Below are 16047 nucleotides of genomic sequence, written 5' to 3' on the forward strand. Positions count from 1 at the left end.
AAATTAATTTAAATGATAAAGAAACAAGATAATATTTGCCACCTGATATAAACTAATTACTAAACTAGTAACCCTCTGACACAAGTGCACGTCTGTATGTATGTCTGTTTGTACATTTCCGAAGCCATCGGTCACAGTTCCCTGAACAATCTTAGTGATTAACTCCGCGACGATTGGTATTTCCGTTTTAACGTTGCTGTCATTGCATTGCACGCTAATTGATGTTATATTTCATCGCTTGTGTAAGTAATGTTTATAATACTGCGGGACATTAAGAAATTACTGCTCAGATAAAGTTTGTGGATTCCACAATGATACAGATACTAAACATGCTTGATATGCATTAACTTACCACATTGTGGAAATATTTCACGTTTATTTCAAACAATATCTAGACGGAACTTCAGAACGGCGGCTCTGAGCAGTGTGATCTTCAGTTAAAATGTCATAATTTATGCTACAGTACTCTAAAGATGATTTGAATCAATAAAACCTCTTTTTAATAAGGAATCATAGAAACCATATGTTTCTACGATTTCTAAAATCACAGTCTAAGATGCATTGGAACTAGAAAAGTAAATATAAGTACATTAAATTTAAAATCAAAGTTTTCATATGTATCAACTGGAATATAAAACTGCTTATATTCTGAACAAATGTCTTCAAACACAGACAAAAACTAAAATGCTCATAAAAACTTTCTAATCATAAAAACTACACGTAAAATATTTTTTCTAACAACACTAGCGTGAAACACGCTGACATTAACGCGTGTCCAAGCGCCAGTTACAAAAATACCCCAGTCAGGACTCCGTTCCTGGAAGCCGGAGTGTCCCGTGACATTCCCTTAGTCAGAGAGGTGGTCCGGCGATGTTATTCTGTTGAAACGGTGGTGGTGTAATGGTTAAGACACCCGCCTGTGGATCGAAAAGTCCCAGGTACGAATCCTACTCGTGCCACATGAGTTTGTATACCAATCTAACTCATGTAGTAGTTTTCATCCACCACTTACTTCCGGTGAAGGAAAACATCGTGAGGAAATCTGCACACTGGTTGATTAATAACTCGTGTCTGAATTGGAGAAGGCAATGGCAAACCACTCCATTAGTAGTGTCAAGAAAGTTGTTTGTTTCATTTCACGTAATGGCCACGACCCTCAGCCGTGAGAAACGTAACGGCCGGTGAGCGTTGGAGACCAGGGTTTGCTTTCCTAATTCTTCGTCTCCAATTCTTCGTCTCCTTTCGCACGGATGTCGGCGTCCGTAGTTGCCAGATCATCCCTGGCGACATTAGGCCATTCTTGGATTTGTCCCTTTTGTCCACGGCTAGGTGGATTTTTGATCCCAACGTAATTTGCCGAACGCAAGACGTCAAAAACCGTTTCTTTGTTTTATTTCATTATTTAAAAAAAGTGCCAGGAGTGGAGAAGATTGGATTGCTATTAGATAAATAGAAATAAAATGAGAATCTTTTTCATTTAAAACAAATAACAATTTTTACCCCGCGTCATTGAATAGAATTGACACGATGTTCATTGAGTCATGTTGTGAAGGCGAACCGGTTTAATTGATAATTAATTACCCCAGTCGACTGTGTATGTGTTCCGTGTTTTGTGTTGATGTGTACTGCGATTCTAAATAAATAATATAAATAAATAAATTAGGACAATTCACACAGATTGAGCTAGCCCCAAAGTAAGTTCGAGACTTGTGTTATGGGATACTAACTCAACGATACTATATTTTATAACAAATACATATATAGATAAACATCCAAGACCCGGGCCAATCAGAAAAAGATCATTTTCTTCTGAAAATTCTGCATGTAACTAACATAAATTGTAATTTATGAAATTGAATATTTGCATGCCAACTGTTGGCGCAACACGCCTGTACAACTTATATTAGACAAACTCTTGTCGCAACTTGTAACCAATATTTACCGTGTTTTGCCTGCAAATAAATTTTATTATTATTATTATTATTATTATTTCCATCATGACCCGACCAGGGATCGAACCCGGGACTCTCGGATTCTAAAATATCATAAAGTCAATCTGGTTGGGAGGTTAGGACAGTCATACAGACACACGTCTGTGTATATATAACTAATAACTATAACTTGGTCGAATGGGGTTTATAAAATCAAATGCCTTGTGTGTACGCACAGAATCCTACTAATATAAGTAAGTAAGTATGTATGTTTGTTACTCTTTCACGCAAACTTTGTTACTCTGATGACTTAAGATCTGTGTAAATCTTGCAAATAAATGATTCTATTCTATTCAAAATCTAGTAGATCGATTGTTATGAAATTTGGTACACCGGTAGAATATAACCTGGAATGACACATAGGCTACTTTTTATCCCGAAATTCCCGCGGGAGCGCAGCCCCTGGGCGCAGATAGTTTAGAATAAGTGTGTACGACGATAATAAAAGTTAATTTACACAAATTATCCCATTTTACGAGCGGAATGTAAACAATAATATAAAGTGCAAATGTTAGCAAGATTGTTGAATGACATTGACAAGTTGTTAGTAAAGTGCCTTTAGAAATAAGTATCATTAAATTGCGGATTATAGAAAAAGTCGCTCAGGTTTCCACTTCGACGACATTTACACTGGCCGAGCCAGATTATTGTAATAGTAATGATAAACACTCAAGTTTTAACTTGAGTTTCAAGTTTTAATTTTGAGTTTTTATTAACTTTATTTGAAAAAGATTAAATTGAATTTGATATTATAAAAACCGTGTTGTCAAATGAAAACTTTCAAGTATATGAATATAAGTTACAAATAAATCCATAAGATCAAATAGTATATGCATAAAGCATAGAAGTAGAAGATTCGATAGATTAAATTCCATCCAAACTAATATTACAAATGCGAAAATCTGTTCAGCCTACAGGGCTAAACTGGAACGAATTTGTTAAAGTCACAGTTAACACAGATAAAGTTGCTTTTCTTATTGAATATCTAATCTGAATGAAACGTCGACTCGCTAATATTATTATGTGCGAGTCTCCGCGCTCAATGTGAGCTGTGTGCGTGTGTCAGTGTGACGAGAGTTCCATGGGCATAAATCACAGGTTTCTATACGACTATATAACTCAGGTTACTGGTTTGAAATCTGTCTGTGACGTTGCATATTCATATATCAAAAAAAATACTCTGGTGTATATATAGCGATTATAATCAGCACTCTGATCACAATCATAACCTGTTTTGATATACCTTTTGACTATGTACATTATGTACTTTTATATATTATTAGAAAAAAAAAATATTGTAAGAAACAATAATGGTAAGCCGATCTGGCATAATAGGGACCAACACTGTTCAAATGAGTTTCTTTCGGCATTTCTTCTCAGCAGTGGTCGTTCCGAAATGCCAGTAGTTTGTAGCTTGTGAGAAATAACTTTAAATATAAAAATTGATGAGGAAAAGTGCCTGTGAAGATCTAATTTCTGGATAAATTATTAGAATTTGAATTTTGATGAATAGGCACATGAAGAACAGAGTAAAAGTAAATTTATACCACAGATAAAAACATTTCCTCTTATATCTATAGTTTATACTTGTGTGACGTGACGTGATATGTCAAAATAGTATAGCTTGTATGGAATCATGGAATAAGTAGGTACTCCGTTATTAAATCCATGTAATAGAATTATTGGTCCGTGTACCTATGGAGATATTCAAATTTTGCTGATGCTACGCAAGCGACATTTGAATACTAATTATATCATAGGTACTATTGCACACAAGCGATACTAATACAAATCAAGTCACGTCACATAAGTATAAATTTACTATAAATTTGTCGAATTTTCGAATCATGAATTGATTTTATGAATTATAGCTGAAAGATGACGTTAATGAAAAAAAATCAAGATACAATACAATACAATACAAAAATCTTTATTGCACAAATTAATTACATAGTATACATAAGTACAAAATGTATAATCACACATAACATGACATTATGGTAATGATACATTGTGCAAAAGGCGGCCTTATCGCTGTAAGCAATTTCTTCCAGGCAACCTTTTGGGAAATTGCTAGACGAGGAAATACAGAAATGCGGGTCAGATTAAACTGACAATTGTAAAAATAGATTTAATATTATAAATGTACTTAAAATAAATATCATAAACCTACATAAATGTTAATACTAGAAACTATTAGATATTTGGTTACATTGATGAAAAATGTCATTAATACTTTGTCCGAACTTTCCTTGCTCGCTTTTCGTATTGTTGTTATAGTAAGAAAAAATATCAAAATTCTAATTAAAATCATTTTTTCAGAAATTAGAGCTTCACAGGCACTTTTTCTCGTCAATATTTATAGTTATTTCTCACAAGCTACAAACTACTGGCATTACGGAACGACCACTGCTGAGAAGAAATGCCGAAAGAAACTCATTTGAACAGTGTTGGTCCCTATCATGCCAGATCGGCTTACCATTATTGTTTCTTGCAATGTTTTTTTTTTCTTTCTAATAATATATAAAAGTACATAATGTACATAGTCAAAAGGTATATCAAAACAGGTTATGATTGTGATCCGAGTGCTGATTATAATATATACATATATATCACTAAGTACATAATATAAAGTCGGTCTCCGCGTCTGTCTGTTTTAAAGCTTTCCTCTTTTAAACCACACAACAGCTTTAGATGCAGTTTTCATTGGTATTTAGACAATTTATTCCCAAATGTCAGGACCACATGCTATAAGCCGGACCGGGTCGCTAGTTTTAGTTTAACGACAAGAAAAAGACGGCTGTCATTTTTTTAATTTACGTCATTGTTTTTTCTATAACAAGTAACTACCTATACACATGCATCATCGGACGTAATTTCGATTCAAGGTTTTTATTTTAAACAATTTATTAGTGAAACATATTTCCGAGAACGACCCGCCATATTTTTAGCGCCGGCGCGTAGGCTACCTGACTCATTAAGAGATTCCTTTCAACAATGTTGCCATATTCCTGTGTGGAAGTTTTGACAGATGTATTTATATAATTAGTCATTGAAGAATTGGAACCTTATAGTAAGCATGGTATGTATGTATTGCGCAAACAAGTATTTTTATAAAAACGTAATTCTTGCCAAAAACATTTGTTGTCGACAGTGAGAATTAGCGTGAACAAACAGACATACAGACAGACATATTTCTTTAAATTCTTCTATTTATATTTCCACATCATTGTCTAACATTAACCTCGTTATTCATAAAAAGTTACAGTATACTTTAAGCTAAAGTATGTTTTGTCTCGTTCTGTCAATGCCAAATATTGTAAAGTGCAATAGTGACAAAAAAATACTTTTATTTTAATTTGTATGCTTTAACTTTTTTATGAATAACGTAGGTACAATGTTTTTACTGTTATATTATGTGCATTGATGTATACAGGGTTACTGGTATCTAACGCATAAACTTCTAAAGGTACATATGTGACTAATATATTTTGTTATACGACTTTTGTCTAAACGTAATAAATACAAAAAAAATATTTTTTTTTTTTAGTTTATATATATATATTTCTTTTATCAGCACTCGGATCACAATCATAACCTGTTTTAATATACTTTTTGACTATGTACATTATGTACTTTTATATATTATTATTTAAAAAATTGTTAGAAACAATAATGGTAAACCCTTCTGGCATGATAGGAACCAACACTGTTCAAATGAGTTTCTTTCGGCATTTCTTCTCAGCAGTGGTCGTTCCGAAATGCCAGTAGTATGTAGCTTGTGAGAAATAACTATTTAATATAAAAGTTGACGTGAAAGTCTGTGAAGGTCTAATTTCTTAATAAATGATTTGAATTTGAATGTCGTTTCTATAAAACGTTAACTCTACGTTCGATTTCGCTACATAACGCTACTGTACTGTCTCGTGTTGCTTGACTATTACATAGAGTTGACACGTGTAGAATCGCAAATTAGATTGTATTTTTTTATATGATAAAAAAAAACTACAAATCACGAAGACATAGAATAAAAGTTGCTTGTTTTGATGTACCCAAGTAGTCTTTAGGAGGTTTTGCGTTTGATACCAGAAATCCTCAGAAGGACCATGATTCAAAAGTTATTTACAATAATAAACGAAAATTTGCCAGTCCTTTAAACCTTCACCGAATTAAATGTGTGTTCAGTATTTTCTGCTAAAATTCACCAATATGCCTATGTCACCACACAAATTCCTCCATAATATTTTTTTTTCCTCATCGCCCCACGTCATTTGTTCACAAGCCACAGTGTAACAACAACAGTGGGTCAAGGTCGCACACAGTCTTAGTAAATATTTGCAGTACACAAATGTTAGCTAGGTCGGTAGCTGTTTTAACGTTTGTTAAATTTCTTCATTTTTATTGTTATGTATGAACATGAGGCTCTGTGGCCTTCAAATATCATAAAATATACACATCTATAGGTTAAGGGACTTCCACTTGGCCTACGAAAATGTTAAACAATTAAGTATAAATGTTTCACTATATATTTACCTTAGTTTATAATGAAAAATGTTGCAGTGCAATATCACGCTTCTACACTCATCCAATCTATATTTTTACATTAACAGCAAACATCAAATATTTAGGTTCTCGGGGCAGAGGCGCACGGGGGAGATACAGAGCTCAGCAAACGGCTGAAGGAGGCAACAGGTGACCCTCGCACGGGTAGCTCTCTCGCACAGCGAATTTCCATTGCAATTCAGGGCGGGAATGCTGCCTGTGTGATGAGAACCTTACCTAGGTGGGAACTTTTAAAAAAAATTAAATTTATAAGTTACTAACTCCGCCCCGACGCTCTGCTTCCATGGGAATTTCGGGAGTTTCAGTATAAAAATTATCCTATGTGTTATTCCGGGTTATATTCTACCCGTAAACCAAATTTCATAACAATATGTTCAGTAGATTTTGCGTGAAAGAGTAAGAAACATACACACATACACATCCTCACAAACTTTCGCATTTCTATTAATAAGTAGTTGGGATTTAGGATGTCATTATTGTTTATTATTTTGATAATCATTTTTTAAATCTTTTAAAATAATAAATAAATTGCCATATCAAAAGCAGCCTTCGGATAGTCATGAAAATCAAATTTAACTTTATAAAATTTTCCAATTAAAAAAAAACATCCAGAAAACACGCACACCTCTCGTGCGCTGTCGGCTAAGGCCGCGAAGTAGCAATGACCCGTTTCTCCATATAGGGGGCGTTGCAAAAGCGCACAGATGTTGTCCAAGGTTCGAACCTTGCTCTTCACAATGAGGAAGAAGGAGCAGGAGTATCCTTGTTTTCTTTAAGTGAAATTTTAAAATAATCCCCATGTTTTTCGTCGACATGGAAAATATTGCTAAATTGTCAGAAAAAGAAAACAATATTTTTTTTAATATAATTCATTGTGTGGTTCAATGTCTAAACAAAAGGAATTGTGAAAAAAAAACCATCCTTACATATTAAAAAACAAAAGTCTTTTGCCGCGTCTCTGTTCGTCTCTGTCTCTCTGATAGCGATAAACTCAAAAAGTACTGCACGGATTTTCATGTGGTTATTACCAATAGATAGCGTGATTTCTGAGGAAGGTTTGGGATGTATAATTTATTGCATGCTATATAACCACGTATGTATGACTATTGCATAAACCAAATAAATTTAAATTATAATATTAATTAAAATACTTAACTGATTCTCTGTCACACCAATTCGTCACAGAAGATTTTTTTTTCTTAATCATACTTTATTGACTTAAAAATATTTTTTTAATCTTCCGTTCTTTGTTGGGGCAAACCATCATATTTTCAGAAATTTCACGATAAAATTTAAGTTATATATTATTTCTTAAAGCTGCAAGAAACGACCACTGCAGGGAAGAAACGCCGATGGAAACTCACTAAACAGTGTTGGTCCTAATCACGCCAGAAGGGCTTAAAAAAATGTATACTTTAAAAAAAGTTTGAAGGATTTTATGTCTGTGTATTTTATCGATCGTAATTTTTTTACTTGATGAATAAACACAAAATTAGCAACCAAATCATCCAAGTATACTTCCAAGTAAAAATATATAACAATTATCAAGATACCACAGATCAATCTCCAAAACGGAGGCCGGTACAGCAATAACTCAATCGCTGTTGTTTCCTCACGAGCAAATTGTTTATGCTGCTCTGACGTATGGCGTAAGGTATACGCGACAGTGTTATGGAGCAAAATAATTTTCATATAATTCCAAGAAGCGGGCCCTCAGACCACGTGCACATAAATGTTTTTGTGTCCAAGATATTTGAGGAAACTAGATCCAATTGCTCAGAAGGTTTATGCCCAATTTACGCCCGGCAGTGGTTATACTTATAGATGTTGTACAAGGTGCTTAATAACCTTTACAGCCGGGCGTAAAATCTCAAGTCACAGTTCCATTTTATTTTTTTTAAATTCATCTTTTGCGTGGTCCCTGAACTTTAATAGCCTCACAACGGAATGTAAATCGAGACAAGCCCGGTCACTAGCCCATGAATAAGTTGGGTCTACGTTTACGCTGGACAAAAACGTATGTAACATACATTATATTAATGGGACTTACCACGAACCTTTTTTATTTGATATTGCTGACGTTTCAACGAACTTGTAGTCACCGTGGTCGCAGCTAGACTGGAGTATTTGTGGTGTGTGGTGGTGGATGCGATTTCTCAACAATCTCAAATCAATATTAGGGTCGGTGCACACTACACTCACAGTATCAGACTTTTTATCCAAAATTATTTGACGCGGTTTAATTTTTTTTTTAAATGGTTTAAGTAAACCGATCTCTATAACGCTACCGCTTGTGACTTACACCAGTCACTTCACCCAACTAGAAGCCCGCTAAGTGTCAACAATTGTGCAATTGTCACCAATCAGCCAATAATTGATGGAAAGCAACGAGAGAAACATGTATTTATTTGCATATATGTAGTCACTTTAGTGATGTGACTCGAGCAGTATTTTAACTCGAGCTTTATAATATGCACTCGAGTCGAAAGCGATGTTGTCATGCGAAACGCAAGAAACAATATAAAGACAAAAATATAGGGGTAAAAATATATACAGATTGAGTTAGCTCCCAAAGTTTGATACTGCGTTATGGGATTGTGTTCTGTACCCTCCTAAAAATCGTCTAGTGTCCCAGAATTTACGTTTTAAATCGAATCTGCCGACCTTTTTACGATCCCGCCGCCCCCCCTAAATAACATCTCTGGATACGCCCGTTCTAATGCGAGGAACAACTTTCGATTTCGGAAAATCACAAATAGATAATAAAGAACTTACCAACTCCTCCTGGCTTAGTGGACACAACACTGCACTACACAAGCTGTTCGAATCCTGACATCACTTCACCGCTACACTATATAGCTGTCTCGAAATCTGTAAAAAGAGATTATATTTTTAAAATTGTATCTAAATAAATATAGACAGAGTAATTACACACATTTACTTTCCTCAAAAATATCAGGAATCACACTATTTTATTAGTGAAACCCACATTAAAATACGTGCGGTAGTTTTTGACATCATCGCGAAGAGACAGACAGACGCGGCAGAGGAGTTTATTTTATAATATGTAGGTATGTAAGGAATAATTTCATTCAAATAGATAATCGATTTATGCAAGAAAAAACCTATATAGTAAGTATCCGTACAGCCTAATTATTAACTTTTTTCATTCTCGCGTGTTCCTGTCTTCATTAGGCTGTAGCTAATAACCCGAAGTGTCCACGTTAATTATTCAACTTAGAATTTTGATTATTTCACTGTAATTAATCAAATAATCAATGTGTTATCTGTCTGTCTGTCTGTCTGTGGCATCGTAGCTCCCAAACGGATAAACCGATTTCGTTTAGTTTTTTTTTTTTTTTGTGCCATAAATAATTTTATCCCGAGTGTTCTTAGAAGCGATGTGTGATGTTCTTAGAAGAGTGCCATGTTTCATGGAAATCGATTCAGCCGTTCAAAAGTTGTAGCGAAATGAATATTGAAAGTCGGGGGTCTTGTTGGAACTACTAGATATATATGATTCCAATCAGATATCAAGGTTTTTATCCTTTAGACACCCTGTACGACATCCTCGAAGGGTATGGAGCGTCCTATCCTATGGTGAACCACACGCTTCACACACAAGTATACAACCAATAAATTGACGCATACTAAACACAAAAATGTCTTTCATTCATTAACATATGCAATGAATTTATAATTAGATTTTAATTACATATAGCTAATTAATTTCTTGATTGAGGCGCGATCCTTGCCGTATGATCCTTGCGAAATCGTAATAAAACTAAAATATTTAGATAAGTATTCATAGTATAGTTAACGGCACATTAAGCTGTTCAAAATCATTGGAAATTCGCCGCTATTATCTTTGGCTAGAGTTGTATGTATAACATTGACATGCGCTTGTCTGTACAGTCGAGGGCAGATAAACCTAATCTACCTTGTTAGTATGTCAATTAACTAGTGGCTTAATGTTTCTGACTGTACATATAATATTGCAATAATATGACGTGATTGTGTATATAATACGTGTTGATTAATTTGTGATACAAGCTTCTATTGTCCCCCATTAAGATCTTATTCCATTCGCAAGACAAAAAATCATCGGTCAGCCGATCGCACGCTGAGTAATTCCCTCGTCGTGAGCCAATACTGAGTGCATGTATAGATCATGCATGTCACAATGATCAAAACCGAAGCGATGTGGAAAATTTGCCAGATTCGATTACATACAGACGGGACAAAAAAAACAATATAAAACTTAAAAACCGGCAGACACGCAAAACTAGCAAAGCGTTTGCGTGTTGTCTAGCCAAAGTTTGATCGTTATCCTCCCTCACACCAGAAATTGTGGACACCATTGCCCGTTTATAACATCAGTTTACATTTCAAAGAGAACTATTGGGCAACATCGTGCGATAGACAAAATTCTAGCATTTACTTATTTACCTTTCATTATATATTATATTCATATTCGCAAGAGACATTATTTTTTATCTCTGCGTGTTTAAAGGTATTCGAGGCTGTGATGCCACGAAGCCCGGTCGGAATATACATAACTTGCAATGTAACTATGTCTCGAGTGAAATGTTGCAACTCAAATTTTGTATACACGTTAAGTTTGGATGACCATCGCATGACCTGATGGTGCACCCATAGGAACGGCCCCAAACGTGGTTAATCGTCAAGGGTATACTGCAGGGACATGATTTTTTTGTCACACATTGAATGCAATAAGATGTCTCTGACAAAAAACTTATTTTAAATTATAGTATGGATACATAAGGCTCGAAATACTTTTTGCTACAAGAACTTAATATTTAGAATTAGACTTATGCGAAAAATTTTATGATTTGTATTTTTTTTTTAATCTTAAAATAGTCTCATTTATTACTCCTGTTGCAAGCCTCGCCGGCTATCAGCTGAGATCCAAGATGGCGTCTTTGAACTGGCCGCACAGATAACACAGACATTTTGCGTTTACTCCTGCGTCCTAATGAGGGAACTATTATCTTTTAACATGTGGTGCATTTAAATTCGGTTGCACCAGTCAATGTTGATGTTAATTTTAACCTGCGCACAACAAAGTGCGCCGCGCCATTTTGTCTCCTCGGCAGCGGAGCGCAGGTAAAGTTAACGTCAAAGTGGACTGGTGCAACCCATTCTCCTGGAATTCTAATAATGGGATATAGAAAAATGTATTCTAACAACGCCCTTTCTATTGATTGGAAAACTGTGTCACATTGGTGAAAACCGTTATCCTAAATTCTGGTCATTTCATAAAAATTCAAACATGTAATATAAAATTTTTTGTTGTAGTTTATTGACTAGCCGCCCGTTCCGGCTTCGCTCGGGTAAAAGCACAATAAATTATACCCCTAAACCTCTCTAGAATCACTCTATCTATTTGTTAAATGTTCTACACTACAGTAAAAGTATTGTATGTATGGTACCTAAAATTTATAACAAAATTCCACAACAAATTAAAGATCAGAATTTAAATTTATTTAAAAAGCACCCCAGGTCCTTGCTGATTGATAAATGTTATTATAATTTGAACGATTTTTTTAATGATAGATTTAGATAAAAATTTAGTTACTTTTATTTATTCGATTTTGTTTTGTGGGATGATAGCATGCTCTTCATTTAAATTCGCATACCCGTGGACGGTGAAACATGTAGGATTAAGTTTTTCTTTTAACACCACATTGTAAAAAAATGTAAACTCATGTTTTTGCAAATAAATAATCTTTGTCTTTGTCTATTTGTGAAAACCGCATGAAAATCTGTGCATGAAAAAATTTGTGAAAAATCTTTTTGAGTTTTTGAGACAGACAGAAGCGGTAATTTAATCTCTAATACCCAAGAATAAGCATTGCCATACAACATGGCAATGCTGCCAGCCTTCAGGGCACATTGCAACAACATGGGCTCAAGGCAACGAGCAACGAATTGCCGGGACTGGCATTTTGGTAAATATTTGATTGATTGAGCTGTTTTTTTTCTTTGTCTTAGGAAAATGCATTATGTAATTTTAGAATCCAGACCACAGACTAGAGGTAATTGGAAATTCACGACACGGCGCCGGCGCAGGCGCCTCCATACACTAAGTAGATAGTTGGTAATAAATCGTAAACTAATATGACACTGGAAACAATAAATGTATAGTTTTTATTGCAGGTTTTTGCGGAAATAGTCTGGCTTTCTGACAGGAATAAGTAAACTTCCTAGTTTACTTACAACCATTACTATATACAAATACAAGTTTTTGGTTGCGCTCAGAACTCGGGAATATACAGACAGAGATGAAAGAAAAACCTCCTATAAATTGAAAAAAAAAAATAACCAGTGTTATTATAGAACCTTTTTCCTATGAACGAAGTCGCGTCGACAACACTACAAACATACTAAGTGGGATGACAACTTTTGTTCCACAACTAACAGCCGGTTTGACAGACAAAACTAATAGCTATTTAATTCGCCTTTCGAACCCTTGTTACCATCTCCGGCTTGCACTACTGGCTGCTTGGTGTGATTGATTGGCTAATTAGTCCTATTCAACACAAATGCAAAACATAATTTTTAACACTAAATAAATATATTAGGACAAATCACACAGATGGAGCTAGCCCCAAAGTAAGTTCGAGACTTGTTTTATGGGATACTAATTCAACGATACTATATTTTATAACAAATACATATATAGATAGATAAACATCCAAGACCCGGGTCAATCAGAAAAAGATCATTTTCCATCATGACCCGACCGGGGATCGAACCCGGGACCTCTCGGTTCAGAGGCAAGCTTTACAACTGCGCCACCGAGGTCGTCAAACACTGTTCGATATGTTACCGTATAGACAATCAGATACTTTACCAGCAAGCTGTAAAATAGACCCTTATTATTTCAACAACCATTCGCGAAGTAATACACAAACTTTAACAGCCAGCCGTCAAACTGTTTAATATTTTCATCAATAACGATAATATCTACTTGTTTGAAACTCGAACGCAGGTGATAGTCCGACTGGGTGCGCCGGCGCATCCCACGCAAAACCTTGGCAGCGCTACCGGGCGCTAAGTTAAGGCTAGCTAGAGGTATGAGTAATTTGGTATCTTAAACTTTATCATAGTTATAATGTAATTTATATGTGAGGTTTTGCCAAAATTGATTTCCAAAAATAAGAATAAGTAACCAAAAAAGAGGCGCGGTCCAAGTCGCAATTGTCTTGTAAAAAGTCTACTACTAAACCGAAACTATAGTGAATTTTTCCGTCGACAAAGAATAAGTCTATCGCCGGTTGACTGTAAGAGATCCCTGCATAGGATAAGTCCACCGTTGTACCTCATATTCTTGTATTATTTTAAGTGATGTACTTACTTTCTTGCAATAGAGTTATTACAAACAAATAATTATTTAATATAATTAGGTTTGTTTAAACATTTCCTTTTCGTCGAAAAGGACATTGCTTTACCATTGGTCCACGCACCGTCTGTGCGATACCGCTGAAGAATTCCCACATTGGGAGCCGATGCAGCACGATGCCGTATGGTATTAAGGCTTCGCTCCCGTGGTTTCCGGGATCAACGTCCTCTATGATTTGATTGTGTTTGAGCAACGAACATCCACCGTCATATTAAAAACGTTCGCATTTATTATTAAATAGCTTGGGTAAAAAACATAAAATAAATTATACACCCGAACCTCAGGAATCACACTATCTATTGGTGAAAACTGCATGCAAAACCGTGCTGTAGTTTTTGAGTTAATCGCGCACGGACAGCGTGGTTGTTTTATATGTAAGTAAGGTTTTGTAAGGTGGTAATTTTATCTTTGTCATTTCTTTATTCATTTTGTCATTTCTGAGTATATAGCTTGTAAACCTGTTGACAACAAATCTTAACTGAACACAAAATCACTTTTTCTTTCAATTCAATGGCAAGTTTTTCCACGGTGAAAGTGTTTGTGCAATCGTTTACCAGCTTTCCGAATTTACAAGTTGGACAGGCCCTTGATCGGGTCAGTTATCGTGCGACGAAAATGTTCGTTATGATGGTTAACCGAGATATCTTCCCTGAATACCTCAGCGCAATTATATTGATGGTATCCTAACATATGCTCACCGCATTAGAACATTTAAAGCAACAAGGTTATTTAAACAAATTAAGAAAACCTCGTCTTTCAATATTCATTTCGCTACAACATTTGAAAGATTTTTCATGAAACAAAATGTTTCAACGGCTGAAAAGATTTTAATGAAACATGGCTATAAGAACACATTTGGGATAAGGATAAAATTATCAATGACACAAAAAAAAAACTAATCGAAAATCGGTTCATCCGTTTGGGAGCTACGATGCCACAGACAGACACGTTAAACTTATAACACCCCTCTTTTTGCGTCGGGGGTTAAAAAATAGGATATATCTGCCATTTAAGGGTACGTCAATCAATTTGCCTGTCACCATATGCGAAAACGGTCAGGGACATACATTATGATATCTCCCGGGTGTTTTCTCATAAACATAAGAAAATATGTACTAATTCAATTCAATTCAATTCAAATTATTTATTGCATCCTTAATGTACAGTATACAGGTCATAATTTACAAAATAAAGGAACAATTAAGGACCCTGTCGGGCGCTGCAATGGGAGAAGGGCTTATATATTTGTTTTGCTATTTTATGAAAAACAAGATAGAGAATAATGTGTATTTCGTTCATTCATCGTATTTATTTTTTAAAATAATAATATTAAAAATAAGTATTGTATTTAATTATGTGTATTATTGTACTTTTTATTTCATTATAATTATATCTCTTTATTGTTTATCATTAAAATATATCAATAGTTAATTATAATAATAGTTATATGTCAATTGTTATTTTTTTATAAGTTAGTCATGTAGTTAGTCAATTCGAAGTATGTTTTTGCCACTACAATGTAATATTGTCTGCTAAATATTTATTTATTGTGTAGTACTAACCAACGTGTACGTTAAAACATATGCCACGTATATTTGCAAAAATCACAATGGCGTTTAAAAATATATAGGTAACAATCTGAGTTCGGAAACATAACAATGACACAACGTTACAACGGCGCACGACCCGTCACCTTAGAAAATTGGAGATGCGTGTAAAACTACTGTTTGGCAATATTGGTTATTATTAGAAAATTCTCATGCTAACTCATTTCCATGCGAAAGATTCTCTCATCGGAGCGTGTTGTTTAAATTTCGGCTGTGGTGCTCCGAAGCCCGAATACTTAAAAATGTAGGTTAAACCCTTTTTGGAAATAATATTGTTGCTTATATAAACTATCGAAGCTTGTATCCCTTAGTTGCCTCTACCGAAGGTTCGAAAGTGGTTATATCATTGGTTCAGAAACACAGACCTCGTAAAATAAATCTCATAATAATGATTTATTTGTAACTAACTTATGCCAGCGGCTTCGCCCGCGTAATCTTCCCACGGGAAAAGTTATTTTCC

General features: G+C 34.8%; 1 protein-coding gene across 2 annotated transcripts in view; it reads right to left on the reverse strand.

Annotated features, from left to right (window-relative positions):
* Window positions 1-16047, reverse strand: part of form3 (formin 3) — a 94281-nt gene that overhangs the window by 68749 nt on the left and 9485 nt on the right. For both annotated transcript variants that reach the window (XM_053759420.1, XM_053759419.1), the window contains exon 2: window positions 9330-9425. The gene's annotated coding sequence lies outside the window, so the exon portion shown is untranslated. The remainder of the gene's footprint in view (window positions 1-9329; window positions 9426-16047) is intronic.

Source organism: Plodia interpunctella, chromosome 19, assembly GCF_027563975.2.
Source record: "Plodia interpunctella isolate USDA-ARS_2022_Savannah chromosome 19, ilPloInte3.2, whole genome shotgun sequence".
Lineage (NCBI taxonomy): Eukaryota > Metazoa > Arthropoda > Insecta > Lepidoptera > Pyralidae > Plodia > Plodia interpunctella.